The 18562-nt window shown below is 35.9% G+C and overlaps 1 long non-coding RNA gene across 1 annotated transcript; it reads left to right on the top strand.

The window, feature by feature from the left end:
* The first annotated feature begins 10917 nt into the window (after positions 1 to 10917).
* Positions 10918 to 12025, top strand: LOC114286294 (uncharacterized). The gene is made up of 2 exons (XR_014350072.1): positions 10918 to 11085; positions 11715 to 12025. It is a non-coding gene; the product is annotated as an uncharacterized LOC114286294 (long non-coding RNA).
* The last annotated feature ends 6537 nt before the right edge of the window (positions 12026 to 18562 follow it).

Below are 18562 nucleotides of genomic sequence, written 5' to 3'. Positions count from 1 at the left end.
ACTTCTTGGCTCGAGCGAGAGTTTTCTGTGTCTGGTCGCTCGAGCGACCAAGTCTTCGCTCGAGCGAGCGTGTTTTATATCAGCGGACAGTAGCGTTTTTGAACATCACTTTTGCACCTTTTCTTTTTATCAAACCCTAAATCCGAGACCCTCTCTCTCTAAGCTTACATTCTCTCTAAGATTTGATCTCCCTAGAGTGTGAATCTAGCCTAGAGCCTTTGTTAAAAAGATAGAGGGCGTTGAGAGCTTTGTTTTAATCTGAAAAAGTTTGGATTTGGAGCAAGTTGATCTTCGAGTCTTCATCTCCTTTGTGGCTTAAACCTCGAGGTAGGGATATCCTACTCCTCTCTATGGATTTTGTCTTTAAATTTTGGTATTTTGAGATGTTGAGCTTGGTTTGGTAATTTGGTGAAAGTTTGGGGGCTTTTGTGTAATTTTACAAAAAGTTGGGGTTTTATTCATAATAAACCTAGATGCATGTTTGGCATAAAAAAAAATGGAATAAATGTTGAATCATTGATGAAAATGGGACCTAAGGGTTAAAATGGTAATTATGGAAAATGGCCTAATTACATTGCTTGATTAATTGGGATAATTAATGGTGAAAAATGAGGAAATGAAATGTTGAATGAATATCCATTGTGCATTTATTTTCTGTTTAGAAATAACTGCTTTGGGCTATCGGTGGAGGATAGTCGTGATTGTTGTAGACAATGCATGATGATTAGGCAAACTGAAACTAATCAATGAAATATGTCATGGAACTTAACGGTTGATAGAATACATTAACTGTATGTATTGGGTGATTGTATATAGAACCAATGTGTTTATATACGTTATGTGTAGAGGAGGAGATAGGGGATGTACTCCGCGGTTTAGGGGAAGATAGGGGATGTACCTCTAAACCGGATAGTGTTGGGAGAAGATAGGGGATGAACTCCGTAGATACAGCTCATATGCTTGTCTAGAGAAGTGAAGATAGAGCTTATATGCTTATCTTGGTAAAGTGTGGATACAGCTTATATGCTTATCTGTGAATGTGGGATATTGTTGTTAAACATATCTATTGAGAATGTGGATATAGCTTATATGCATATCTGAATGTAGGATATAGTTTTTATACATATCTGTGGAAATAATGATAGAGCTAGCATGCTTATCTGTTGAAAAAGGGAAAATGAAAGGTAACTTAGACTCATAAGTTGTATGACATAAATGTGTGATTTATGTGAATGTATCCATGTTAGCCATCTATCAATTGCTAATCTTTTAGTCATTGTTCATGGTTGGTTTAGTGTATTTCTACTGGGCTGTGGCTCACCCTATATGGGAATATCATTTTCAGGTGCAGGTAGCATGCCACCTCCAAGGACATAGCTGGGAGGCTAGAGGCGGACATACTTTTGTCGCTTAACTTTTGATGTATTACATGTAACTTCAAGCCAAGGGCTTAATGTGTAAACGAGTTAGTACTCTTTTGTTGTAACCAAGTGTTATCTTGGAAAGCTGTAAGCCCGTAGGGCATTTTGTTTTGATGTTAACATGTAATACTTATGTAATGGAACTCTAATGAATAAAAGAATGTGGTTAGTTTATATGTAAATGCATGTCTTATCTGATGGGTTTATTGTTATTATTTTGAGGGCGTTACAAGCTCACAGTTGTGTTTTCAGGAAGTAAAGCGACGACGTTTGGAGGAGTGCAAACTTGATCAACAGGATCATACGAGAAGAATTATTTCGTGCTCGTACAAAGACATTCACTGATTAGCTATTGCTTGATGTTATTTATTTATGTATTTTTATAAATTGTGTAATGTATTGATAAATTTTACAACTTATTTAGACTATTGGTCAATCAAGCAATACCACAAATGTTCAAAATTCATCTTTAAGCCACCACAGGTTAGCTCTTGTTTTATATTATTTGTTTATTTTTTCCACTATGTTGTGCTAGTGTATTTACTTTTCACAATGTTTTTATGGAGTAGGATGTTGGGAGTCTCTATTGGCCACAATTGATAAATTATAGGTATAATCTTCTCACACATGATACTAATTCATACTCGCCAGGTATCCACAATCACAACCTTTCTCTTTCCAAGCATCGCTTAGTCTACAAAGTTCTAAAGTAAATAATATATATAAGTTTGTAATGTAATTTAATCCATAATGCATTTTCTTTTCTTTTTTTTAGGGAATATCACTTAATCTAGCAGGGCACAATTCAATGGAGACTGAACCCTTCTTTAGAAATGAGAGTTCTTTTGATTTTTCTATTTATTCTGAACCGCCTCACAAAATTGACATGGGGATCCATTTTTAGTTTTGGTTTTGAGAATTGAAATTAAAGGTGTTTAGAATTTTGTTAGGATGATTTAGAATGGTTGAGGTAGGTTTTGGGATATTTGGAAGGAGATTTTGAAGTTTCGAAGCCTCATAATTTATTTTTTATTTTTTATTTTTTTTATACAGATGTTGAATGTGAATTGAATATTTTGGGCCTTAAGTTGGTTTTTATTTATTATTTATTTTTATACAACTACTTTCGTTTTTTTTTTTTTTGAAGTTACATTTTTTTACTTTTGGTTTGATAAATTGATTTGTTTTGAAACAGTCAAAACATGTATGGTTTGTTTGATTTTAATTTCAAAATTAATTTTTTTAAAACAATACAATTTAGTTTGATAAATTGATTTGCCCGATGAATTATTTTATTTTATTATATTTTGTATTTAAAAAATACAAAATTTTCACTCCGTGCGTAGCACAGATTTTTTGCTAGTATAAACCTTACAAGAAAAGGCAAAATGGGTTACAAACTCTACATCATCCCATATCTCTTTAGCATAGCACTTAATTCCTAATTGACACCCCTTCACCCTATAGGAATTAATGTAACCCTCATCAAAACAAAAGAAATAAATAAAATAGAAAAACGGTGCCTTGTCATAGCACGGTAGGCACGACAGAGAGATAAGAACCGCATAGGGAGCAGGGAATGATGGACTGCAGTGACCCCTTGTCTGGATATGGAAGATTCTTCATGGATGAAAAGGGAATGTCCATTAATGACAATTTGAGCAAGATTGAGAATGCAACTAGCTTGGAATCAGAGATTCGTAAAATATACCGAGGCTTCGCTATAATATTTGGAAAAGGTCTTGGACAAAAAATTAGATATTGAAGTAAGGCTATTGAGCCAAGCCAAACAAAAACGCCCATTCAGAGCGTTGGCCGAAGACACCAAGTTCATTTTTGGAAGAGCTAACTGGATGTACTATCAAGCATGTTTTCCATGAGGCACTCGGAGGATATGGGTATAAATACTTTTTGAAAAATGTTTTGAATACTTTTGAGAAACAATTGATGTGAGAAACTAATGCAATAATGTAAGAACTAATGAAGGATGTGACAAACTGTTGGATATCAAAGGTTTAAAACTGAGGGTAGGACTTGAAGAAGGCAGCAACAATTTTGTAATATCAAAGGTTTGAAAATGGGCAGGAAGATAGTTCAAACAATCACCAGTTGATCCGAAAATTATACAAGTTCTCTACTTCATTTATATGTATTGATCTAATTCAATAAATAAAAAATCAACGTTCATTAATAACCACTATGGTTTTTTTTATTATCATGAGGTCGAACAAAGATTGGAAAGTTGTTTGTTTGTTGTCATTGTGAGTAGCACTGGAATTGCATTCAGTCCCACATCGAAGGGTAAGAACTTAACAATGCTCGATTTAAACGATCACCAAACAGGTTCTTATCGCTGGGCTTGGTAACGTGAGCCTGTGACTCAAGTGAGGGCATTATTGTGGCTGAAAGTTAGTTTGGCTCAACAGGCTGGTTTTGATGGGGTTACTTACTAGTCTGCCCATTCCAAGTAAAGGAGTTGAACCGTGGGCCTTAAGCGAAGGCTTGAGGCTCTCGTTTCCTAGAGTGGAGGGCACAGCGCCAGGTTGGTTTCACAGAGCAGCGAATACCTCCCGCTCTTGTCGGTGGAAGGATTACAGGCCAGTGCCTCAAGTCCGCTAATGTCTGATGGCCTGTTCTCAATATAACAGTCAATTTTTTTGTATTTTTTTCCTCCTCCTGCGGCCTAACTTCCCAAATTTCCGTACATCATCGCATAAATATAAATCTTTAACAAATATTTTTTTCCCCCGAATTTCACCATTATATCATGTTTCTCAAATTACTATTATTTTGATTTTCAATGATCCAATAAATATAAATTTTTTAAGACACAAATTTGAAAACATAATCTTAAGCATAGCTGAAATATAAAATTAAGGAAGAGATGAACGGTGTTTCGTGAATATTCAACAAAAGACATTATTATTGTTTTGTTAGAATAGTTCACTTGCTTAAAATAGTTCACTTGTTTAAAATAGTTCTCGTACAGAGGTTGTTGGACAAAGATGAAATTGAAAGAGAGATTGGAGAGCAGTTGACATAGAAATGCTCTCTTAACTTGTTCTATTCCCACATCGAGATATTAGAACATAGTTTTGTTCCATTTAAAGAGCCACCAAAGAAGTTAATATTGCTGGGCTTGGTAATGCGAGCCTATGACTCAAGTGAGGGTATTAATGTGGTTGGAAGTTGGTCTGGTCCAGCGGGCTGTCCCTGATGGGGTTATTTGCTGGCCCGCCCATTCCAAGCAAGGAGTTAGGCCTTGAAGAATTGCTGGAAACAGGTTTACAGGTGGAAGAATTACTGGAAACAGGTTTACCTCCCGCTCTTGTCAGTGGATGGATTATGGGCCGGTCGGTGCTCCTCAGGTCCATATCCGATGGGCGGTTCTAAATATGACAACTACTTTTTGTGTGTGTGTTTTTTTGTTTTTGTTTTTGTTTTTGTTTTTTTAAACACTTGGGCCCAACATCTAATTTACATTTTCCTTTCCTTGGGCCAATAATATCTGGTGGCTTCCCCTTCTTGGTGGCCTGTCTCCCTCAATAACAACCACTTTTTTTTTTTATAAAATTTTTACATTTTTTTATGGCCTAACTCCCTAAATGCATAATTACTTTTCCTAATTTTGAAAATGACAACCATTTTTTTTGGTGATTCTATTTGCACTTAAAAAATAATTGAATACACCTAATTAAATTTTTGAAATTTTAATTCATATTATATGCTAATTTAAATTTACTAATAAGGAAAACACATATTAAATCCTAAAATAAAATATCTTTTTTTTTCATGGCACACCCTAATTACTTATATGTATTCTTTAGATACAAGTCTCTTATCTTCTTCCTCAAATTTCAATTATTTTATCTTTTTCTTTCTCACTCTAAAATTCCAATTCTTTAGATACACCATTGTTTCTTTTTGGGTTATTACTTGCAAATAGAAAAAAGTTTGAACAAAATCAAAACAAATTTATTGCATATTAGTTATTTCATTTCAAATCAAAACATCTAATATATGATTCATAATTTAAAAAATAACATAAATTATGTTTTGAATGAGCTTTTTATATTTTGAAATCTATGTCTAATTATTTCCCATACATCATTTCCAATGAATAGAAACATGTAATGATTTAAGGGTATGAGATATTTTGTTCACAAATTTCACCATTAATCATGTCCTCACATTACTATATCTTGATTTTCGATGATCCAATAAGCGTAAATATTTGATGACAAAAATTTGGGAACTTAATCATCCACATTGTTGATAATAAGATCAACGAAGAGACAAATGACACTCCATAGATATTCAATAAAAGATACCATTAGTGTTTTGTCAGAATAGACACTTTGATACTCGAGTTAGGATTTTCTGTAAGAATATAATGATATTAATTGAATTACTGTATTTGAGGGTGTGTACTTGACCCTTTGGAAGGAAGTGTTGGGATAGTGCCCGATATCTATAGGTGATAAACTATTGAAATAAACTATTGAGGTGCTCCGTGATTATCTCCTCTAGAGTGGCCTAACAGAGTATCCCAACAGTGCACCCGAGTAGAATGTCTAGCAAAGAGTTCAAGAAGACACTTCTTTAACAGGAGACATCCGAACACTCGAGTCGAAAATTATATATAATTCTATACAAAATTTTCGCTCCCACAAAATTAATATTAGGATGGATGTGAGAAAGTGTTGGCTAATAAGGTTTAAAGCTAAGCTTTGGCATGACTTGTTGGCGATGGGAAATCTAAATCAGCACACTAGCTGCATATATATATATATAATGTTAACATTAATTCGAGGCGTTGAACATACATATAGCAACTTGATCATATTGTTTCAGTATATATTTTGATCTGGAGCAATGAATCAAAACTTAATGCACGAAATATGAAAAATTAAAATAATTCACTTGTTTAAAATATTTCTCGTACAGAGGTTGTTGGACAGAGATGAAATTGAAAGAGAGATTGGAGAGCAGTTGATATAGGAATGCTCTCTTAACTTGTTCTATTCCCACATCGAGATATTAGAACATAGTTTTGTTCCATTTAAAGAGCCACCAAAGAGGTTAATATTGTCGGGCTTGGTAACGCGAGCCTATGACTCAAGTGAGGGTATTAATGTGGTTGGAAGTTGGTTTGGTCCAGCGGGCTGTCCTTGATGGGGTTATTTGCTGGCCCGCCCATTCCAAGTAAGGAGTTGGGCCTTGAAGAATTGCTGGAAACAGATTACAGGTGGAAGAATTGTTGGAAACAGGTTTATAGGTGGAAGAATTGCTGGAAACAGGTTTACCTCCCGCTCTTGTCAGTGGATGGATTACGGGCCGGTCGTTGCTGGGCCGTTCTCAATATGACAACCACTTTTTGTGTATGTGTGTGTGTGTGTGTGTTTTTTTTAACACTTGGGCCCAACATCTGATTTACATTTTCCTTTCCATGGGCCAACAATATCTGGTGGCTTCTCCTTCTTGGGGGCCTGTCTCCCACAATAACAGCCACTTTCTTTTTTTTTTATAAACTTTTTACATTTTTTTTATGGCCCAACTCCCTAAATGCATTATTACTTTTCCTAATTATGAAAATGACAACCATTTTTTTTGGTGATTCTATTTGCACTTAAAAAATAATTGAGTACACCTAATTAAATTTTTGAAATTTTAATTCATATTATAGGCTAATTTAAATTTATTAATAAGGAAAACACATATTAAATCCTAAAATAAAATATCTTTTTTTTCATGGGACACCCTAATTACTTATATGTATTATTTAGATTCAAGTCTCTTATCTTCTTCCCCAAATTTCAATTATTTTATCTTTTTCTTTCTCACTCTAAAATTTCAATTCACCTTACCAAAACTTACCATTATCAACACCATTGTTTCTTTTTTGTGTTGTTACTTACAAATAGAAGAAAGTTTGAACAAAATCAAATAACGAATGAGAACAATAATCAAAACTATTTTTTGAAACAATCCATCAAAGGTGATGTAAGTATTCACATAAATATCGAATTAGAATTATTAATTTTTGTGTTTAGGGTATTATTTAGATAAAAGAAAAAACTCTTTAAAATTGCATTTCAATCTGAAAAATTAAAATTGCATTTCAATCTGAAAATACTTCGTTTAAAATTACACTTTACAATTTATGATTTTTTCCCATCTAAAACAAAGTTTCACTTCAAAAAAAAAAAAAAAAATCAAATTGCATTTGGCATCTTATAATTTAATAAAAGGATTAATTTCACTATTTATTCTAAAGATAAATGTTCATGATTTTGTGTATTTTTTTCATCAATTATCAATTTGATGTATGTTCGTTCTTACACTATCAATTTATTGTTAATCAATTTGGTAAGTGTATAATAAAATAAATAGTTAAAATAGATGATAAAAAAATTGTTAACTAAATATAAGCAATTTTTTTTTCTTTTTTCGACAAAATAAATATTTTACATTTGGATAGTAAAAGTAAAAAGAAAAGTAATCATTTGGTTAAGGCACAATCCTCAAATTGAGAACAATTAATTGAGTTAGCTTAATTATTCATGTTTATAAATATTTAATTGGGAGGTGAGAAAATTAATTTTTATCACAGACAATTAACAACAATGATTGAGACCCCCTTTTTTTGAAAACTCCGACAGTCCCTTTGGATCTCAACCATTGATGGTGTACGCCCCGCACATACATGAGTGGGCCCCACATATACATCAATGGTTAAGATTCAAAAGGGATCGTGGGGGTCTTCAAAAAAAAGAGAGCCCCAAGCATTTTTCGACAACTAATTAAGATCAAGGGATCAATTCTTATTAAAAACAAAAAAATAATACCTGTGTTTGGTTTGGAATTTTTTGAATTCAATTTTTTAGAAATTGAGTTTTTTATTTTTTATAAATTTTTTGTTCTTAGTGAATATTTTTAAAATTTTAAACATTTTTTTTAAATATTTTTTTAGATACACCTCACTTAGATGTACCTAAAAAATAAAAATATTTGTAAAAAATATTTTAAAAAATTAATAAATACACAAGAATACAAAAAATATACTGAATTCTCATTTTTTTTTTTGTATTTTTAATATTTAGTGAATTTTCTAAAAAAAATTTCCCAAATATTGTACTTTTTAAGTGTATTTATGTCAAGTTTATCTAAAAATTAAAAAAAAAAAGCTTAAAATATTAAAAAAAATCAGTGAAAATAAAAAAATACGAAAAATAAAAAATTTTAATTTTCTGAAATTTTCAATTTTCTCCATCTCCAGACTTTAATTTCTATGGTTGTTTGATACAGCATGCGAGCTTAGCTTCTTCACACTTTAATTCAATTGTTCTTGAATAATGCTCTCTTTCTTCTTCTCTAAAAACTACCCCCAATCCATAGATTTGTCAATGATTCATGGTACACTCAACTCCGCATCAAAAAATCGTTCATACCAGTCCTTTGCACTTCAAACAATCCTTTTCCTCTTGGTTCATCTATGAAATCACCACACAAAGCAGAGCTATTCAATTTATATTATTGATTTTCAAGATTTAGCGCAGAGGAAAAAATAACTCTGTAATATCAGTAAAAACTTATTATGACACATCAAAATCGAACTCGATATATGTGGTGTCATAAAAACCTACAATTTGGAGCCATTTGCAAGTCGGCTCTTACGGGCCGACTAACAGTGGCTCGCACCAGCCGAGTAAGCTTACATTTATAGCTGAGTATGTTGTAGATCACACGGCGGAAATGAGGGTCCAGCTGTAAGGGTAGGGTTTCCATAAATCAGAAGGTGGGCCCTACAAGAGTATTATAAAAGCAGGAACATCAGCCAGAAGGAAGGTATGTGAAAGAGAACTGGATAACTTGAAATAGAAGTAAACTTGAGAGAATACTGACTTCCTCGTCGGCGTGCTAATTCCGGCACCCCCGACCGGAGTGTTCATTTCTTTTAGGTAGCAACCAGAGGATCAAAAAGCGTTTGCCTAGATCAGAGAGTATTTCCAAACCACTTCACCACAATTGGCGCCGTCTGTAGGAATACTCAAGTGTGTCCATGGCAGGTGTGACAGATGATCCTTCGATAGTTGTTGATGATGTTACTCCAAGAGATGACATTACTCTAAGAAACATGCTTGGACCGGAGAATATCACTGCGGCCTTGAACTTCGACTCAATAGCTAAAACCTCACCCTCAATTTCTGTGCAGGAGACTGTGTAGACGATCATGGATCAAGCAAGACGAAACGAACAGTGTCTAGAAGATATGATTGCTGAGAACAAGCACTTGCGTAAGGAATTGGCCCTGGAGTTAGCCAAATCCTAACAGGCCGCACGCCATGACCGGGGTCGATCCTTAGAAAAGAAGAAGGATGATCGATGACATCGACTTCGGAAACAAGATAATGGCAGTGATTCTGACCCATCATCCCAGGAACCCAGAAAGAAGGGGCAAGTTGATGTATCCAGCTCATCTGAAGGAAGTCCATATGTGCGGCACAGGCGAGGGAAAGGAAGTGATGATTCGGATGAAGAAGACAAGCACAGCCTTTTTGTACGACGCATTGCAAGGGCTGTGCTGCCTAAAAAGTTCAAAGCACCGACGTTCACCCTACATGACGGAAAATTAGATCCCACTGACCACATTCGTCATTATAAACAAGTGATGACGTTGCATGCTGATGCTAAAGCTCTCATGTGTCGAATGTTTCCAAGTAGCCTGGGATCATTGGCCGTCAGATGGTACTATAAACTGGAGCCGGCATCAATAAGAAGCTTTCATTAGCTCCAAAAATCTTTTAGAGCAAGATTCATCACCAATGAAGTTCAGCCAAAGCAAGCCGACTCTCTCTGGACAATGCAAATTAAGCCAAAAGAGACTCTCCATGAGTATTCGGCGCGCTATTGGGAGTATTTCAACTTGGTGGATGATGCCTGCAATGATTCTATGGCCATTACTGCCTTTAAGATAGGATTACACCCTGATAGTCCACTCCGCAGTTCGTTGACCAGACAGCCTCCCAAAACAGTCTGGGCACTGATGAAGAAAGTTGAAGAGTTATTCAGAAATCAAGACGATGCCCTGTTTTCTGGGCACTGTAAGGTGGAAGACGATGCCCTACGAGTCAAGGCCGGATATAAAGTCGTTAAGTCAACTCCATTTGGTCTGGTTCAGCCGATAAGCGCCGTGCCATCAAGGAGTCCCAAACCTCGGAGGAAATAGATAGAGTTATTCAGAAATCAAGACCCAATTAAATTTAGCTGATGATGATTTAGTTAGATTGCTCCAGTCTCTGTCGTGCGCAAAGTACAAAATTCTTAATAAGGAACCAAACACTAAAACTGTCTATTCAATATGACTATTTTGAGTTCAACTCCAAGTTTACTAACAGAATGAGATATGCATCTTCTCTCCTTGCTATTTCTTGTTGCCTCTCTCTCTCTCTCTGAGCTTTTGAGATGATTCAAACTTTTTATTTATTTCAATCAGATTCCTCTCCCACCAGTGGATGAACGGAAGAAAGTAGTTGAAGATGTTGACAAGGACAGACGTTATGCTATTGACGCCTCAATTGTGCCCATAATGAAGAGTCACAAAGTTTTGGGTCATCAACAATTAGTGATGGAATGTGTTGAGCAGTTAAGCCATATGTTCAAGGTATGCCATTCCTCAAATATGTGAAATACAACCAAAAAGTTAGCATTTGGTATCATTTTCATTTTCTGCTTTATGTTCTTAAAACAGAATAAAATGGCTACTTATATGTAAAACATATTTGACATTGTTTCCAATTTTTTTATGAAAACACCCCTTTTTATGATAACCTTTTAAATTGATTTTATGAAATTTTAAAAACATTTTTCCACACAAAATGAAAACATTGATGTTCCTTAACTTTTATGGGCGGGATAGAGAAAAGTTTTGGGCATCAAGTAAATATTTTTTTGGGGATAAGTATGTATCAAGTATCCGTTTTAATATTTGGATACTTTTTGGTTCTCATCTGTAAATAAAGAGGGAAGAATGAGATGCTGATAGCAAAGCAATTACACATAAAAAAAGGATTTTTGACCTTGACTGCCGCCAAGTCATGTACATATTGAATCTTAATGTTGGTTGAGCAATTAATTGAGTATGAAATAAGGAGACTCTGTAGAACAAATTGTTTGTTTGTTTTGGTGGGTAAAAGTTGGGGAAGGGCTTGTTTTGGTGAACTTTGCCTGAGGTCAAATAATGTAATGCTGACAATAGTGTCTCATAAGTGCTTAATTGATGTGCTTGTGCAGCCCGACTTCAAGGCAATCAAGAAGCGGATTGAAGATCTGATCACCTGCGACTACTTGGAAAGAGACAAGGAAAACCCAAACTTGTTCTGGTACTTGGCTTGACGTAACCCATTGAGCTGACACTTGGCACAAATTTGAAGTGCTGGCGAAGTGTAAGAGCAGAGAGTGAATGTGCATCACAAACTGCCATGATTCCCATTAGTTAGTTGCCTCCTTTGGTTATAGACTTGAAAAATGAGTATACATTTTTTTTTTCATCATTTTTTGTTTGACATCAACCTTTATATAGTGAGTTTTGTGCAGTTGATATATGACAACTTTGTTTTGGGGGTAGTAGAAGGGTAAATGAACGCTTCAAGATATGGGGGTTGTGAATTTGCTCCCAATAAAAGGATAGAAAAGACATGGTGGTTGTGTTGCATCTTTGATTATAGTCTGGCCACCTGCAAAAAGACGGAGTCTCTGGCTCAGCCCAACTCTATTGCTTTTTACACTTGAAGTAGTTATAGTAAAATTTCAAAAAGCGATAAATAAAACAAGAATGAAGAAATTTTGGAAGTTTGGGCATATTTATATGTTTTGGGTGAGAATGTTAAATGAAGCCCTCAATAAAAACAAGAAGCAATGGGATGTCTGTTCTTCAAAAATAGAAGAAAACTTTTAGAGGAAAGAAATTTTTTTTCTATTTTCTGAACTCAAGAAAACTCCGCCGGGGTTGTTAACAACTCTGCCGGTCCCAAGCCCGGGTTAAGGAGGAGGGTTGTGTGTTAGGTAGCCGACAGCCAACACGTAAAAAAGCCACTCGGATCCCTTATGAAAATGAATCATACTTTGAATCGTTTAAATGCTAGGTCGTTCCCCTCAAGTGACGCGTTGCGCCTGCCTCCGGGTGTTTTGAAAAGTGAGTAAGGGGTGTCGCATCGACGCCTGGGTGCGGTGAAAAATGGGCAAAGGTTTCCGCGCTTTTCTGGACGAGCGCGGGTAAGGAAGCTAGTCCAAGACTATAGGTTTAGGGTTGCCACTTAGAACATAGGAACCTTAACTGGTAAGACGATGGAATTGGTAGATGTTATGATTAGGAGGAGAGTTAGTATAGCTTGCATACAAGAAACTAAGTGGACGTGAGAGAAAGCTAGGAAATTGAGGATACTGATTTTAAACTATATTATAGTGGTAAGGATAGACGCAGGAATGAGGTAGGAATCATAATTGCCAAGGGTCTTGTGGAAAGTGTGGTGGCGGTCACTAGGAAAGGAGATAGGATTATGCTAATTAAACTAGTTATTGGAGGGAATATAGTGAACATTATTAGCGCATACGCCTCTCAAGTAGGGTTAGATGATCAGACTAAGAGAGATTTTTGGGAGCAAATGGATGAGATCTTACAGGAGATACCCGTAGGAGAGAACTTGGTTATAAGTGGAGATTTTAATGGCCATGTGGGCATAGATAAACTAGGTTATGAAAGGGTGTATGGTGGATACGATTTTGGTGACAAAAATGAGGCTGGAGAGAGTATCTTAGATTTTGTGTTGGCTTCTGACCTGGTGGTGGCCAATACTATGTATAAGAAGAGGGAGGAGCATTTGATAACCTTTAAGAGTGGATTAGTTAAGAGTCAAATAGATTACTTCTTAGTGAGAAAAGTGGACCGCCTAAAATGCAATGATTGTAAGGTGATTCCTAGAGAGAGTCTTGTCTCTCAACATAGGATTTTGGTACTAGATTTATGTTTTAGAGGGCAATACCAAGCTAAGAAGGATGGTGGGCGTCGTAGGACGAGATGGTGGGACCTAAAAGGGGGATTGTAACGCCCTCAAAATAATACACAAAACCCAACACTCTAGACATGCAATGATATAAGAGAAATCAACACATTTCCATTCATCAGAGTAGTTCTTACAACAGTATTAGATGTTAACAACAAAAGTAAATGCCCTAAGGGCTTACAGCTTTCCAAGTCAACACTTGATTACAAAAGAAAGTACTAACTCTATACCAGGAAGCCCTAGGCTTGGTACACATGTTTAATACAAACAAAAGAATCAAAAAGAGTCTTCAACTCTCATCTCCATCCAAGCTATGGCCTTGGAGGTGGCATGCTACCTGTACCTGAAAATGGTGTCCCATATAGGGTGAGCCAATGCCCAGTAGAGATATGCTAAACACAGTATGAGCAATAACTAAGACTTTAGCAATTGGTAAACGTTTAACTCACACCAATCAATTCACACTCCACTTTCGTTACAAGGCCACTGCATTCATGTTTCATTTCATTTTCCATTTCTTACCCAATTCACAATTCAACTACGGCTCAGAACCTAGCCAACAACCTAGATGAGACAGTAACTCATATCAAATATTTCCCATTTCCCATTAGATATGCATATGAGCAATACCAACAAATCAACAGATAAGCGTATGAGCTATATCAACAATTCAACAGATAAGCATATGAGCTGTATCAACACTTCAATAGATAAGCATATGAGCTGTATCAACACTTCAATAGATAAGCATATGAGCTGTATCAATTTCCGATTTAGAGGTCCAGCCCCTTTCTTCCAATAAACCGTTTGGTTTAGAGGTCCAGCCCATTTCTTCCAATAAACCGTTTGGTTTAGAGGTCCAGCCCCTTTCTTCCAATAAACCGTTTGGTTTAGAGGTCCAACCCCTTTCTTCCAATAAACCGTTCACACAAAACAACATATATATACACATTGATAGTATACATAATCAATCAATACATAAAGTTAATGTATTCATTCAACAGTCACACTCTATGACATGTCCATTCGATTAGTTTTAGTTTGCCTAATCCTCATGCATTGTCTATAACAATTGAAACTACTCTCCACCGGTAGCCCAAACAATTATTTCTAAACAGATAATAAAAGCTCCAACACATAAAATTATCAACATTTTCACAAATAAGCGATGAATAAATCCAACTCCACTAGTTCATCTAATAATGAGCCAATTTCATTATATTCACTTCAATTTCACAAATCCATAACTTTCCCAAATTTTATTATATCAATTAATCAATACACAAATTAGGGCTTTCTCCCCCAACTCTCAATATTAACCATAGGTTCAAATATCAACAACCAACACTCAAATCATCATTTTTAGACCCAAAATACATGTTTAAGAATCAAAATAACAAACCCTTGTTTATACCATTGTGAAACCCTAAGTCTCAAAATCAACCAACCTCAACACTTTATCAAAACTACCAATAATCTATGTCGAAGACCATAATAGTGAGTAGGAATCCCTACCTCAAATTTGGGGCTCAAGGGAAGAAGATGACGGAACTCAACGTGCTCCAAAACTTAAAATTTTCGGATCAAAGGAAAGCCCTCGACGATCAACCCAACTTTTGTAAAGACCAAAGGTGAGGAAAATACCCTAGCTAGATCAATACTTAGAGAGAAGTTATGGTTTTAGAGAGAGGAGCTCTCAAATGGCTTTTTGGAAAAGTAAGAGAGAGAAACGGGTGTGAAAAAGTGATTCAAAAAGTGATTTCACGGACTGATATAATCGACTCCCCGCTCGAGCGTGGAAACTCCCGCTCGAGCGTCAGACACAGACTCACGCTCGAGCGCGGAAAGAGCCGCTCGGGCGTAGATTGCACACTTCCAGAAGTTTTGCAGACTAGGTCCCCGCTCGAGCGTCAAACTCCCCGCCCGAGCGAACGAACAAAATCAAAGGTTCACGCTCGAGCGACAAAACTCCCGCTCGAGCGCACGAAGACCTGCAGAGGAAAATACTGGGAGATGGGAATCTACGCTCGAGCGTCAAAACGCCAGCTCGAGCGGAGAAGCAACAACGAAGGGCCCGCTCGAGCGTCAAAATCCCCGCTCGAGCGTGAAGACTAATTCTGGGCATCAACTCTAGGTTTCTAAGTTCAACCAACCTGTTTCAAACCTGCCCAACACAACCCAAGACTCAAATACAAAGAGTAAAGGCCTGCAATGAGAATAGGACAACAACAAATCTACGGAACCAAGTCCGGATTATAGTTAAGCAACAACAGGGAAAACCGGGATCGCTATAGGGATAAACTAGAAATATTTAAGAATCAAATGGATAAGGAAGGTACTTGGGATTTAAAAGGTGATGCTAACACTATGTGGAACTCGATGGCCAATTGTATGAGGAGAATCTCAATGGAAGTCCTTGTAGAGTCGAAAGGAATGGGACCTAGCTCTAGGGAAACTTGGTGGTGGAGGGAAGAGGTTCAAGCGGTAGTTAAGGCAAAAAAAGAGTGCTTTAAAAAGTGGCAGAAGGATAGAACTGAGGAAAACCTTAAGAGCTATAGATTTGGCTAATAAGGAGGTCAAGAAAGTAGTGAGAGAGACCAAGTTGAAAGTATATGATGACCTATACACTAGACTAGATAGTAAGGAGGGAGAGAAGAGGGTATACAAACTTGCTAAGATACGAGAGAGAAAAACAAGAGATTTTAATCAAGTAAAGTGCATCAAGAGTGAAGATTTTAAGGTGTTGGTGAAGGATGATGAGATTCAGGAAAGATGGAAGAATTATTTTGAAAAACTATTAAATGAGGAATATGGAGGTACGACAATAAGGGAAGAAATAGCCCGTAATACGATAAACCAAGACTATAGGTTTTATCGCAGGATTAGGAACTTGGAAGTGGAAATTGCACTTAAGAAGATGAAATCAAATAAGGCTTTAGGACCCGATGATATCCCTATTGAAGCTTGGAAGTGTTTGGGTAAAAAGGGAGTTGGTTTGTTGACTAGGTTGTTTAGCAAAATTTTGTTGACTAAGAACATGCTAAATGAGTGGAGGAAGAGTATTTTAGTGCCAATCTATAAGAATAAAGGTGATGTCCAGAATTGTAACAACTATAGAGGAATCAAGCTAATGTGTCATATAATGAAAGTGTGGGAGAGGGTGATGGAACGCCGATTGCGAGATATAACAGAGGTGTCAGAGAATTAATTTGGGTTTATGCCTGGTAGGTTAACAATGGAAGCGATCTATCTTTTGAGGAGAGTAATAGAAAAGTATAAAGAAAAAAAAAGAGACATTTATATGGTGTTTATCAACCTTGAGAAAGCATATGACAGAGTGTCCCGGGATATAATATGGTGGGTGTTAGAGAAGAAAGGGGTGACAAAAGGTTACATTGACCTGATTAGAGACATGTATGAAGGGGTGGTGACCACTATTAGATCGCCAGCTGGAGAGACAAATGAATTTCCTATCACTGTAGGGTTATACCAAGGATTTACCTTAAGTCCTTATCTTTTTGCTTTAGTTACGGACGAGTTGACGATAAATATTCAGGATGATGTGCCATGGTGCATGCTTTTTGCAGACGATATTGTGCTAGTGGATGAGACTAGAGAAGGAGTTAACACAAAGTTAGAGATTTGGAAAAAAGCTCTTGAATCTAAAGGATTCCGAATAAGCAGAACTAAGACAAAATACATGGAGTGTAAATTTAGTAACAGTAACAATGAAAGTAGAGGAGAAGTGAAGATTGAGAACAAAAAATTGCCTAAGAGTGAACATTTTTGTTATTTAGGGTCGATTATCACAACAGCGGGAGAGATTAATGCAGATGTGGCCCATAGGATTAAGGCGGGATGGTGTAAGTGGAGAAGTGCGTCTGGGGTATTGTGCGATAAACGAATACCTACTAGACTAAAAGGTAAGTTTTATAGAACGACTATTAGACCAGCTATGTTGTATGGGACGGAGTGTTGGGCAACCAAGAAACAACATGTAGATAAGATGAGTGTGGCTGAGATGAGGATGCTAAGGTGGATGTGTGGTAAGACTAGACAAGACAGGATTAGGAATGAGTGTATTTGGGAATGGGTAGGAGTAGTACTGATAGAAGATAAGTTGAGAGAGAATCGTTTGAGATGGTTTGGTCATATGCAACAGAGACCAACAGAGACAGTAGTGAAGAGATGCGATGCTGTAACGGTAGATGGAAGTATTAGGAGACGGGGTAGGCCTAGATTAACGTTGACTAGCATTTTAAATAAAGATATGAATCTATTTAATTTGACTAATGAAATGGCCTTTGATAGGGCCGCGTGGAGCAGAAAGATTCATGTAGCCGACCCCATTTGATGGGACTAAAGGCTTGGTTTGGTTTGGTTTGAACTCAAGAATTTGACAAGGTTGATCACACTCATTTCCTTTCCACACTTGGATTGTTAAATTGTTGAAGAGAACCCAAAATCTATTGTTCGGATCTTGATTCTTTGATTCAAGGATGGGCACCAGTCTCTCATGTTAGCTCCACCAAAGCTGAAGGTTCACGTCATGATTTGGGATCCAACTAAGAAAGTTACATATTTTTTTTGAAGGACTTTAGCTATTTTTTTGTCCCCAAAATTTGTTAGTAATTTTTTTTTTTTTTTTTAAGAACTTTCTCAATCCGCCTAGTATAAAGGATCTAAAAAGTACATTTTTATATAAAAATAATAAAAAATTCACTAAATACAAAAAAAAAATGATAAATTACAAATACACACCTTGAGATTTGCTTAAAATATAAATTATTTCCTGTGATTTGAAAAATTACAAAATTCATAATTGCTCTCATGTACAATAATAAAATAACCTAAATTATTAATTGAAACATATTTTTATCATTATTAAAAACTGTTAATTGACTTGATAATTTATTAATAAAAAAGGCGATTTGTTGTGAAATTAAAAATCTCAAGAGGTAGAATATAATTTTCAAAACTATAGGAATAATTCGTATTTTAATCAAATCTCAAGAGATATATTTATAATTTACTCAAAAAAGAATAAAAAAAATCCTAGTTCATTGAGTAAAAATGTGA

This window comes from Camellia sinensis, chromosome 14 (genome assembly GCF_055761805.1).
Source record: "Camellia sinensis isolate YWXY chromosome 14, ASM5576180v1, whole genome shotgun sequence".
In the NCBI taxonomy this organism is placed as follows: Eukaryota; Viridiplantae; Streptophyta; class Magnoliopsida; order Ericales; family Theaceae; genus Camellia; species Camellia sinensis.
Note: the sequence above shows the minus strand (reverse complement) of the source record. Positions and strands in the feature narration are given on the sequence as shown.